The following is a 12,700-nucleotide window of genomic DNA, read 5'->3' as shown; positions in this document are numbered from 1 at the left end:
CCGAGATGTTTCACCATGACCGTAGCCACCTCACCGACGCCGCCGTCGTGCTCGGAAGGGCGCCGCTGTGGCCAAAGCCATCGGAGGCCCTGGAGGACCCCTCGACCTGCCCAACATGCCCGCTGGTGCATTGTGTCGCCCACGCGCGCCACAGAACCGGCCTATGCCGTAGCTCCGCACCATTCCCGCACGCCGGTGGAGCTCGAGCCGCTGCTCGCCATGGCCAGCACCTTGGGGAGCTCTGGTCGCCACCTTGACCCCGTAGACACAGTCGCCGTGGCCCGAGGAAGTTTTTCCCCTCCCCAATTGGACACCAGCGCCACCGTAGGGACTCACAGCGAGCTCGCCACCGACAGGAGCGCCGCCGCGGGAAAAACAGGGGAACACCCCCCTCTCGCTGGCACTCGAGCGTGAGCTCGGTGCACATGAGCCAAGCCAAGGAGAAGAGGCGGTGGACTCGGTTCACCATGTGCCCTGCCGTAGGTCTATGGACCATGAGCGCTGGTCCACCGTGAACCACACGGTGTGAGCCACGCTGTGGACACAGCCCAATAAGAGCCCACGGCCGTGACGTGGCCGCGTCACAGCGTGCCACGTGTTCGGCCTAGCCCGGCCCAACCTGAAGCCCAACTAGCCCAGTTCGAACCCGGCCCGTATTAATCATTGATTGGTCAATGCTGACCGTTGACCTGGCCCCACCTGTCAGTGACACGGACACCCTAGACCCACACGTCAGATGCTAACGTCATGATGACGTCACGTGGGACCCACATGTCAGAAGCCAGCACAGCCGAGGTGACATCATGATGATGTCACGCTGACATCAGCTGCTGACGTCAGCAGATCAGGCCCACATGTCAGTGACCGTGACTGTTGACCATTGACCGTTGACCGTTGACTGACGTTGACTGGCGTTGACTTTGACCGGACCCACGTGTCAGTGACCCAATAGACTTTGGCCCCACCTGTCGGTGTGGACGATGTTGATGACGTCATGCTGACATCAGCAAGCCACGTGGACCAACCACAGCATGACACGTGTCAGCCTAGGATTAATTCAGCCTTTTTGCATTCTCATAAATAGATTTAATCTTCGGAAATTCATAACTAATTCATATGACCTCAGAAAAATACGAAACTAGGACCAAAATTCATCTAAAATCAAGCTCTACGCAATGGACCCATGATTGAGTGCATTTGGTTCTTTTGAATTTTTATTGCTTCTTTGTGCTATTCTATAGACGTCGCTAACGCGACTATAATGCGGTCGTTTGTAGACTCGGTGGAGAATCTGACGGACGAGGACCGTGAGTACCGTGAGGAGAACGGAGACGACTACACTGAAGGTGCCACATCCCACCCAATCTCGTAGCACCTATTACGCATGGCTAACATAGAACTGCTATCGCTTTACTTTACTGCTACAAATTTATTATGCTAGGACTTGCATGGTAGTATGCTTGCTTGAAAGCCTTCACCTTGACGCAACCTTACCCTTGCATACCCTGCTATTAGGCTAGACACACGCTTGCTATATATATTTCATTGCTTATACTTCTACGCTTATACTACGTATGTGGTGGAAACTGGTGTTACCTGGACTATGGGGAGTGCTGCGTGTGTGACTTGGGTGTGTGGAGGGTGAGGGTTGTGTCGACCAAGTTGGAGTATACGATGAGCCTGGGGCAAGTCTTACCATGGGGTGCTACCTGGGTACCCCTGGAATGGATACCTGTGGTGGGTAAAATGGTATATGAGGTGGACCTGGGTGTGAACCTATAACGGGTGGAGCCCGGGATGGAGGTGCTGTGGTGGCACGGTAAATGGAAACCCTAATGGAGACATTCTGGCTTAGTCACCCCTAAGGACTTACTAGTACTCAGATTCACCGGGAAGCCTTACGTACCACTCGCCCTATATGGTGCGGGACGGCTGGACTACTTGGTAGGATATTGCCACTACTGCTAGGTTGATAGCGGATAGTGTAAGGAGGTACGGGGCGTGGAGGATTTCCCCCACACCCTTCCGAGACTTCATGGAGACCTTGTGGACCCGGCTCATGACTCACAGTTTCAGCCACCCCAGATTTGACTTGGGGTGAACCCAGGCTGAATGGTAGAGTGGCAGTATCCTAGGCTAGCAAGCAGCCGGAATCAGCCTAGTTGACGACGGTCAGCGAGGAAGGCGGATCTTGTGGTTATGTAAAACCTCTATAGAGTGTATGGTTGATCGATCGATATATGTGCCGACTTGTCGGCTATGGACCTTTCCTGGGTTTCGCTTAAACTAGATAGTGAGATGAGTCCTTCTCTTCTTTCCCCGTGAGAGAGTGTCGGTCGTAGCCAGGGGCTACGGGCCTTGAGACAGTGCCGAGAGGGAGTTGGCCTATCGACTGAGCGATGGTATGGTATGGTGATGGTGTGGAGATGGTGGTATGTCGATCCTAGGATCGAAACCTGGCTCTGGGATGGGAATGGGTGGAATAGGTGTGGGAATGGTGTTAAAACTGGACAAACTATTACTATTTACTTGATATGCTATTGTATAGGAAACCCCAGCTTTATAGGTTCACTTTGCTTATACCCAACTTGCATCCAATTTCCACAAAGCAATGCTCATAGGGATGGGAGTGGCCAGTGCAAATCGTACTGATAAATTTTGGCACACAGGTTCTGCTGAGGAGTATAGCTCCGAGGAGTTTGACGGATGAGGGGTTCGTGCCTACGCTCGAGTTTGGCGATCTTATCTTCAAGCTGTTCTGAATGAATGCTACTTTTGATTCCGCCAATGCGGCGATGTAATAAATTATGTAATTCTGCACTATTTGTACTCTGATATTATCGTTGTATGGATGTGATATTCGACTGGAATTTGGGTAATATGATCTACAACGATCTTATTACACTTCGACGCTGTGGATTTCCCTTCGCGGAAATTAGGGTCGTTTCAGAAATAGGGCGGTGGCACCGGACAGGCAGTGACGGTGCACCACTGTGTTCGGTGACCACCCCACAATGGCCCTTCTCTGTCAAGTCCTGGTGGGCACCACCATAGGGGTGACGGTGCACCGGACAAGTTGCAAATTCTTTCGTGTTTCGTTCCACGGCAACTTAGAGGAACTTTCCGCAAATGATGCTAACTTTCAAAGTGTTTTCTCAAAACATGTTAGAGCCAAGTTAGCATTTCTCAAATCATTTTCCATAAGTATTTTCGCTTGCTCTCTGATGTGCACTAGGCCTAAATGCAATGCATGAAGTCCAACACCTAGTGGCACTAGATGACCGAATTATCTAGTTAAGATCCCCTCTTAATAGTACGACCATCAATCCTAAATGTGATCACACTCTCTATAGTATCTTGATCACTAAAACAAAATCCCTAATTATACCTTTGCCTTGATCTCCATAGGATTTTATTTTTCTCTTTCTTCTTTTCCAAGTTGAGCACTTGATCATCATCACATGTGGCCATCTCATCATTTCATGTGATCAACATCACCATTTCAGTGACACCATGCTCCTTACTTGGATTGCACCAACCTAGCTCATATCATCACTCATGACAAAGGTTAGTGCTTAGGTTTCATCAATTATTCAAAACTAAACTAGGGCTTTTACCCTCTTAATAGTACGACCATCTGTCCTAAATGTGATCACACTCTCTATAGTGTCTCGATCATCGAAAATAAAATGGCCCTATGGATATCACCTTTGCCTTGAGCCCATTTTGTTTTGTTCTTTCTTCTTTTTCAAGTTCGGAGCTTGATCACCTTCATCACATGTCCACAAACAACACCATGGACTTCATCTTGCTCCACCACTTGGATTGGACCATCCTATCTAGTCACACACTTAGATGCAAGGATTAGTCCAAATAGATTTTATCAATTAGCCAAAAACAAACTAGGGCTTTCAAAGGGTGTAATAACATTGCTGATTGTATATCATGGTGTTTCTCCTTATTTTTCCCACTGGATTTTAAGGAGTTTTGCCTGGTATACCAATATTACTTTGGTTTTTCCCACAGGGTTTTCCCAAGATTCACAATGATGCATAATAGATGAACAGTGAAGACTACAAGGAGCTAATTGATCAAGGGGGTGTTGAGAATTATTATTTATGATCAATTAGGGAATAATCCCAAGGGGTGTCTTTTCACCCCTCTCTCTTTTCACACTTGTAACTGCACACATGAGCTTTGTATATATACTAGTATAGTGCCCGTGCTAATGCCACGGTTTCATTTTAGGGATGCACATGAATGCTTCAAGGCAATTACCTCAAAATTCTTTAAGATAAGTGACACATCTTAATATTGCCCCCTAAGGTTGATCCTAAGTTCTTAGAAGTCCTAGAAAGGAAATATTTATAAAAAAGAACTACATCCTGATATGAACACCAGAAGCTTTTAGAATGCAGGAGTGATCCTTACTGAGAATATCAGAAGTCATAATTTTAAGCTATGCCAAAGTGCCAAACACCATATGAAGTAAAATATAAAGAGGTTATTATTACTACAATTGGGAAAAGCTTGCTTCAACTATATGTCCCTGCCCTCAGCCACAACTCTCCTGATGAACACATCACCTGAGCTGTAGTCCAATGTCTACAAAGATTGTTCTCAAACAACAGATTTGGACAATTCCTAGATCCATTTTTCATGTGTAGCCATGAACTGAAGTACTTGAGATTCAGGGGGAAAAGAGGCAAACCTTCATATTTGTGCAGCTATTTGCAACTGCATACAGGGATTCATCTATGATAAATGCTCCACCAATGTTCAGGTATTACACAGAATTAGCCCTTGAAACCTGCAGGGAGGTCTGACAAAACCACAATTGTTATGATGGCAATTAGCACCTTATGAAAGTAGTAGCTTTTGGATAGAATTGGCAGGCAACTTTTGTCTTGTAGACGACATGTGGTTCATAAGTGATGTGTGGATCATTCTAACATGTCGTTCAAAAAGTCTGATACACAATCACACGACAAAGAAAAAATTAAAAAAAGTTATAACGGCAACTAACGCCTCAAAGGACACACCTGAAAGCAATTGGCAAACTTGCATCATTCTGAATATTTTGCGGTTCTAAAAGCAACAACCTAATAGTCTAATCCACGGGTACGTGATAGATGATGGGAATGCAAAGCAACACAAGTTACACTGATCTCACCAGATACTTTCTGCTTCCCCTCCTCTGCCATGGCTACATCCTTTCTCAACCGTTCCAGGTATGCATCTGAACACAATAACTGCACTGAGCGAAGAGTCCATTAAGCAAATCTGCATCATGATGCTTATTGCTGTTACAATGTACTTTGTATCACATGGAACAAGCAAGTGTTGAAAACAAATCACACAGCCAAGCTTACCCAAATCATAAACTAAAACCGCAGCAGTGGCTGAGTCCCACTCATCCATCGCTTCCTGAGCCAAGATCCCGGAAGAGGTGAAGCAAAGTGAAGCCTCGCCCTCGCATCTGACACAGAAAGCGACGACCTCACCTACAGAGAGTCCAAAAGGCGCCCACGGCCCTGTTGCCCGGTCCGGCGGCCAACGGCCCCGCGCTGGCTCCACGCTGGGGCCAGGCGACGGGATCTGCGGCCGATGAGCCCACCTATAGCCAGCGAGCCAACGCCGTGGGCTCCCGTAGCCGGCAGCCCCGTGCGGCCTCCGTGCCTCTGTGGTCGGCTCCCTACGGCCAGCGGCCCCACGCCCACCGCGCACCCACGGCTGGCGGCTCCGCACACGCACTCGTGATGCAGAGACGTCCTCTTGTACTGCCGACCAATAGCAGCAGCGCCGACAGCGATCTTGGCAGCTCGGAGACGAAGCGTACGCCCCGCGTCTGCACCGCGCCGCCGCATCCGCCCAACGCCACTAGCGGTCGGATCAGGCGTGGCGGTGGCTAGCTGGCTATGACACAGTCCCGCGTTGTGGCCACGGAGCGAGTGGTGGCGAGGCGGCGGCGGAGGAGTAGCGGCACGGCCGGGATGCGGTGGGGGCTTAGCGGGCAGGACAGATTGGGCTTGTGTTGCTGCGTGATTGAGGGAATTGCGGAAAGCGTGGGATGCGGGGAGGAGCGAGGGTGCGGCGTCGGCGTGTGGTGTGTGGATGCGTGAGAAGCCTGGCATCCCACATCGAATCGTGGTCATCGGATTTGATTTAGGTGTTTTATTAGACCTTGATTTTAATGGAGATGAATTCCTGTGTGCATTTTCCTGGGTGTATAATGGTTGGAAGCTCTCGGCGGGGGACATTTTCCGGGGGGGGGGGGGGGGGGGGGGGCCTAGTATAATTTTGATTGAACCATTATAGTAGAGATGTACAACACTGTTCAATGGAATACACATACATCATTTTGCATGGATCGACCTGTCTTGCTCTCTCTGCTCTTAACATTAGGGACTAAAAGGGACTGGAATATAGTCTCTAGTCTCTAGTCTTTAGTCTAACTAAACACACAACATAAAAAAAATGGTGCAGATGGAAAATAAATAGTATGCAAGGCTGATAGATGTCCCACTGTGCCATGACACAACAGATAGCGAGAAAGGGGGAAGTACACCCAAATGGAAGTCCAACTAAACCCACAACGTAAGAAAATCATGCTTATAATAACAAATAGTATAACTATGTGCAAGAAAGAATTAATCTCACGTATAAAATTGAATGAAGATTAATTCAGCTTAAATAGATTATAGATGACTATTGTGTGTATTACTGTGAGGTTGATAAAGGTGGAAGATGATCCACAAGCTCATGTGTGGTTCTGCAGCTCCAAACAATTGAATCAAGAAACCGAAGAGAAGTGAGAGTGAGAGCGGAGCGAGTGACGAAAGAAGAGAGGTCAAGATCGAGGATGCAACGGACCGAGGGAAAGAAATATTCGCTAAGAAAATATTGAATTAGAAAAAAATATTTATTTGCTTCAAATTTATATTCCATCTTTTATTGAAGATTGCATCAGAAAATAAAATCATCTAAAAAGTACATATGCGGTGATCATCTATAATTTTCCTATACCACTAATGAAAGCGATATCGACAAAGAAATGCCAAGATAATATTGAAATGCAAATCGAGATCGAATCTCTCCCAACCTTCTAAATTGGGTGATCCGAGATGCTCTCGTAGTCCCGTTAAAAGGTACTAGAGACCATCTGGTATTCACCTGTTCTCCGCGAACGGAACAAGGTGGTGCCACCAAGGCACCAAGCCTTTGCTGAAGGGCCAACAGCACAGCCAGCGACGCTGCTCCGGACGGCACCACGATGTCCCATGCGACGCCAAACCGATCGTCCAGAGGGCTCGCGTACACGTTCGACGGCTTCAAGCTCGGCACTTAATCCCGGCTCCTGACCACATCGTAGACGTGAGGCATCGCGCGAACGACTGTGCCGCCGACGTAGAACCATGGCGAGACGGCTCTCACTTTGCCACCCGAGAACGCGTTCATGGCGACCTGAGGGAGGAGGAACCCGTCCAGCGCCAGCCCCGCAGACGAGACGAGGTCCTCCCATAGCGTGGCCGGCTCTGGGCCGACGCGAACGGCGAGGGAATCCTCCCGTGCGGCACGGCGGCTGTTCGCCATGTGAAGAATGACGGTCAGTGCCCCGCCGAGCAGGTACAGCGGCAGGCATACCCAGAGCGCTCCCCTCTCGGCTGCCGCCGCCGCCGACGTCTCGGCCTTGCTCCGGCCGGCAGCCGATCTCCGGCCAGACCAGACTAGTTGAAGGAGGCGTAGCTGCAGTACGAACGCGATCAGCGTGGGCACCCTCAGCATCGCCTGCTTCAGGTCGTACGGCACTTTCCTCTGGAACGGCGCGTACTCTGTTCCCCTGCTCACGAACAGAGCCTCGGAACTGATCACGAGTGGCGCAACGTAGCCCATGGCCAGGACGACCAGCATGGTGTGATGGACGTGGATGCAGACGCCTCGGGGTTCCTCTTGGCGTGAAGGATCTGCAGGGCCGTGAAGATGCACGGCAGCGTCGTGGAGACCACCAGCATGACGCTCTCCAGGTCCATCCGCGAGATCGACGCGGACACCTGCTCGGCGTACATCCCGAGCAGAGCAATGTCCATCTTGCTGAAGAAGAGAGGGTCCGTGTTGGCTCTCAGGCTGCTGATCACTCCCCTTCCATGGCCCTGCGCCTTTGCGTCGAGCGAGGCGAAGTGCACGGTGATCAAGATGTGGCAGTCCGTGGAGCCTTCCAGCTCTTGGCAGCCGATCATGCACAGGACACCCGTCTTAGGATCGTAAACACCCTCAGCTGTGATCAGGCGTTCTTCTATAGAAACCGGGGACGTCATGTTCATCCAATTCACACGTGGAGGGAAGATGGCGTGTGTATATGTCGTAGCTGACCTCCAGCAGCTCATGCTCCATGTCGACCTTGGCATGCCAGGAGCTGAAAGAATCGCCGGCCGCTAGCCTATCCTCGTTGACCATAGCCGAGCCAATAGTAACAGGATAGGCTTCTCCAAGCTCCGACTGTGTGTTCTCCATGTAGAAACGAAACTGGAAGTCATGGTAAGTATAGTTGGCAGATGGGAAACGCCCCTTATTAGCCTTGCTCTCATGGCTTCTCAGCACATCAGCGAAATAACGCTGCTTTGCCTCGTCGATCGTCTTGAACGTGTAATTGACGTCTGAGAAGGTGTCTCTGTTGATGTCGAAGTCGATGCTCGACGCCGATACCGCACCGGCAGCGATGGCAGCGGCGTTGCTTGCAGTTGCAGCAGTCCCTTGGCTCGAGTTCCAAAGCCTCCCGGCTACAATACTCCGCTCCCGAATCGTCCAGACGGCCGGGAACCAGAAGCTCATCCCGATGCTGCAGTCCTGCTGCCCCTGCACCGCAAGGGACGTCGGCCCCGAGCGCACCACTCGGCACGCCCTGAGGCAGAGCGTGCTCTGTGTCGAGTCCCAGCGCCCTTCGGCGACGACCGCTGCCTCCTTGACCACAAAGCCTGGCCGCAGTCACTGCACGCCCCACAGGTTCGTGTTGTTGGAGAACGTCGCGTACAGGCGCACTGCACCTGGCCGACGTGCATGCGCGGCTCCTGCAGCGCAGGAGAGGTGCTCGACGCGGGCACGCCGCTACCGCCGTGCTGCAGCTTGTACGAGCTCACGAGCTGCTCTCTGAGACGCGCGCACGAGAAGCTGGCACCGAGAGCCTGGAGCGCGCCTCTCACGGGTGGAGGCGGCTGCAACGGCGGGCAGGATGCACGCTGGCCGTACTCGTAGGTGTCACCTTCGGCGTACGAGACGAGGGTGATGGCATCAAAGCCGTCGCCCTTGAGCTCGCCGGTGACGAAGGGGTCCTTGAGGCTAGGCGAGCTGGGGACGCGGAGGCGGAGGACGACGTCCGGAAGGTGTTTGGGCCAGCCGTCTCCCATATAGGTGCCGGAGCCGAGCATACAAAGCTCCTCGGAGGTGGAGGAGTAGTAGCCGTCGAGGTGGAAGGAGACGGAGTGAAGCGATCTCGCCGAGCATACAAACCACCCGCGAAGCGATCTCGCCGATGGTGGGCCGCCACGGTGTGGAACGCGCGGCGGCCGGAGAGGGTTAACGTGGTGCCGACGTGCATGACGGTGGAATTGGTGCTGCTCTGGACTTGGAGTGACAGTAAGGTGAACGAGGGGGGAAGATGCAACGAGCTGTCGTCGCTCTCATCGTCTTTAGCAAAGTGGATGCCTTCGCCGCCGAAGAAGTAGCCGGAGTTGAGCTGGAAGGAGTGGATGAGTGGCAGTGTGTCCTTGCCGGCGGACACATGGCCGGGCGCGGGGGAGGGGATGCTGCACAGGGTAGAGTCCGTGGCAGCGACGACCGAGGAGAGCGTGGCCATGGACAGGAGGAGGAAGCAAAGCCGATAAGTGGCCGGGTGGCTGTGATTCTTGGCTGCCGCCATTTTGGTTGGGAGGAAGACCGTGGCGGCGAGGTGTCTCATCGATCGGCACTCACAGTAGCACCCGTGTGTGCGGTGTTTATAGAGAGACCATGAAGAAGCGGACGGAATGGACTGTCTCCTGTGCCTGTGTGTGCAGCACTGCTGCCGCCGCCGCCTGCTGCTGAGGTCAGATTGCGTGGCTCAGGTCAGATTACGCATATTCGCCTCGGTCCTCGTGCACCTTCCGTTCAGTGTACTAGTCTGCCAACGACCCAACGGTTCACCGCTGCACCACTCAAGATTGCGTGGAAGATCCCTACGCACGCGCTCTCCACGGATCTTCCAATCCAATTTCCCGTCGACTTGATAATGGACCGTTGGCAAGAGAAAATCCATATACAGTAGATAAATTAAACGGCGTTGAAACCACCCTAACAACCGGCATCAGAGTTTGGGCAGAACGGCCGGAATTTGGGAGAGAATTTGAGAAGAAACACAGAATAACCTTGGGAGCCAAAGGAAATTGAGATTTTAGAATAGAGTTTAAGCTCTTGCTCACCGGTTACAACCGCCTTTGGTGTTTATATACTCATCTGGATTTGGTAAGCCCAATACATGGCAATGACCCACTCTCCTCTTCTCCACTAAGATCCGTCTCAATTGGGGTTTTATGTTACTGTTTCAAGACTCGTGTATTAGAAACAGTGTGGACAAGTTTCATTCCCATAAAACTCATTTCATTCCATGAAACTTTTATCTATCTCTCTTCATCAATACTATATGACATATTAGCTTATTTAATGTCCATGAAAATCCATTGAGACTGATTTCAAAAAAAAAATCCATTGAGACTGATCTAAGGCCGCATAAGAGAGGCCATTTATCAATACCAGGGGCGGCGGCGAGGGTATTTCAAGTACTAAGGTGATTTCCCCGTAGCATCAAGTGCCCTGCCCAACGCCTCCACCCTCAGGCTAGAATTTTCATGTCTAAAGCAGCGACCGCAAGCAGCCTTCGTCTTCGCGTAGGTTGTGTCGGGGCCCCTTGCCTCCGGCCGCCTCATAGGCTTGATGTACAGTATACGCTTGGGAATTAGTGGTTGTGAGGCTTAATCTAGTTAACAATTATTTGGCCAGTTCGTCATCCTGATACCACTGAATCAAAATTTCCACCCATGCTTGAATACATTCATTGATAACACACACTGAGTTGTTAAGTTTACATCTGGATAGAGCATCAATAACTATATTTATGGCTGCCTTCTTGTATTGAATAAACAATGTTAGATCAATGAGCTTTACCATTGCTTTGTGTTGCAACTTAGAAGTGATTCTTTGGTCACTCAAGTAAAGAAAGCTCTTGTGATATGTCTTTTATCACAAATGCATTATGCTACAGGTAAGGTCTCCATTTATCTATAGTCATAATATAGCCATGCACACTTTTTCATTGACAGAGAGAACTACGTTCTTTGAGTTGATGAGGGGTTTACTTAAATAAGCCACCGGACGCCCTTCTTGCATAAGCACTACACAAACCCCAAGGTCATAGGCATCGGTTTCAAGCACAAATATTTGGTTGAAGTTTGGCACTGCTAACACTGATGCCTCACTCAGAGCTATTTTGAGTAGAATGAAATCATGTTGAGCTTCTAGTGTCCACAAGAACATCACTCGTTCTTTAGCATCAGAGTGAGTAGTTATCTAATCATGCTATATTTTTTAGACCTTTTACAATGGTTGGGGACGCTTCCAAACGCCTCCCAACGACTACGCAAAATAGCCATTTTTTGTTGATTTTATTCGTCCAAGGGCAATATGGTCATTGCACATAGCCCTCACTCCCCACCCCCGCCGAAGCGGTCAGCTCCCCAGACCCCAAACACGCACCTCATGTGACGCTGCTTCATTCCCTCGCCCTAGCCGCGGCCACCATCGCTGCCCTACTCTCTCCCTCGCTCTAGCCACCAGCGGCGGCCTCGCACGGCGTCGCGGCAACCGCCTCGCCCTCGCCCTCGCTCGTCGGTAGTCGGTGGGTTTCCCTGCTGAAACAGCCCGGCCTACACAGACTGTCGCGACCTCTCCCCCCGACTCTTCCACGAGCGAGACCAGGACCACCTCCGCCGCTATCGTGGATCTCCACCTCCATCGTCCCCTCCGCTGCGTCTCCTGTAGCAGCTATTCAGGCCTAGAAACCCTCTGGATTTTGAGATTTGTAGGAGTACACTAATTATTGACTACGCCCACTTTAGATGATTATGTAGATACCCCTTGCGTAGGTCATGGATTTTTTTTGCAAGAGAAGCCAGTTTACACATTACAATGTTGTTTTATCGTAACCACGCCTGAAAGGTCCTTGTTTGGTTTTGGTAATTGAGTGACAATCTAGGTGGACTAATGTGTTTAAACGTGAGATACACAGGTGATTAGTCCATAGGTACACTTTTGTGAGCAACTCATGCCATGACGGTGAAGATGGCTTGGATTTGTTACAAGGCTCACACATGTGATGAAGGAGCTCAGTGCATATGAGACATGACACTAAGTCATGTGACTAAGGTGGAAAAGATTAAGACAATACTTGGCTTGATGGACCGGTTGCAAGCGTAAAGGGCAAGTTGGAGACTTTGGAGGGATGGACCGCGTGGCGGTGAAGCTTGAGCAAGACTTGACGCCGATGGATGAATGCAACGATGAAAAGCAAGTGAGGTCAAGATCGATGAACCAACAAGGTCACGTGATGATATGAAGTGGATCATATCATTTGTGATATGGTCGGTGCATGTGTTGCATCAACATCGGAGGAGAT

General features: G+C 50.6%; 1 pseudogene; it reads right to left on the bottom strand.

Moving 5' to 3' along the window:
* Nucleotides 1–2,945: 2,945 nt before the first annotated feature.
* LOC136533134 (uncharacterized) lies at nucleotides 2,946–9,937 on the bottom strand (annotated as a pseudogene).
* Between the last annotated feature and the right edge of the window lie 2,763 nt (nucleotides 9,938–12,700).

The sequence above is a fragment of the Miscanthus floridulus genome, unplaced genomic scaffold (assembly GCF_019320115.1).
Source record: "Miscanthus floridulus cultivar M001 unplaced genomic scaffold, ASM1932011v1 fs_78_2, whole genome shotgun sequence".
Classification (NCBI taxonomy): domain Eukaryota; kingdom Viridiplantae; phylum Streptophyta; class Magnoliopsida; order Poales; family Poaceae; genus Miscanthus; species Miscanthus floridulus.
This window is presented reverse-complemented; position numbering and strand designations above follow the sequence as displayed.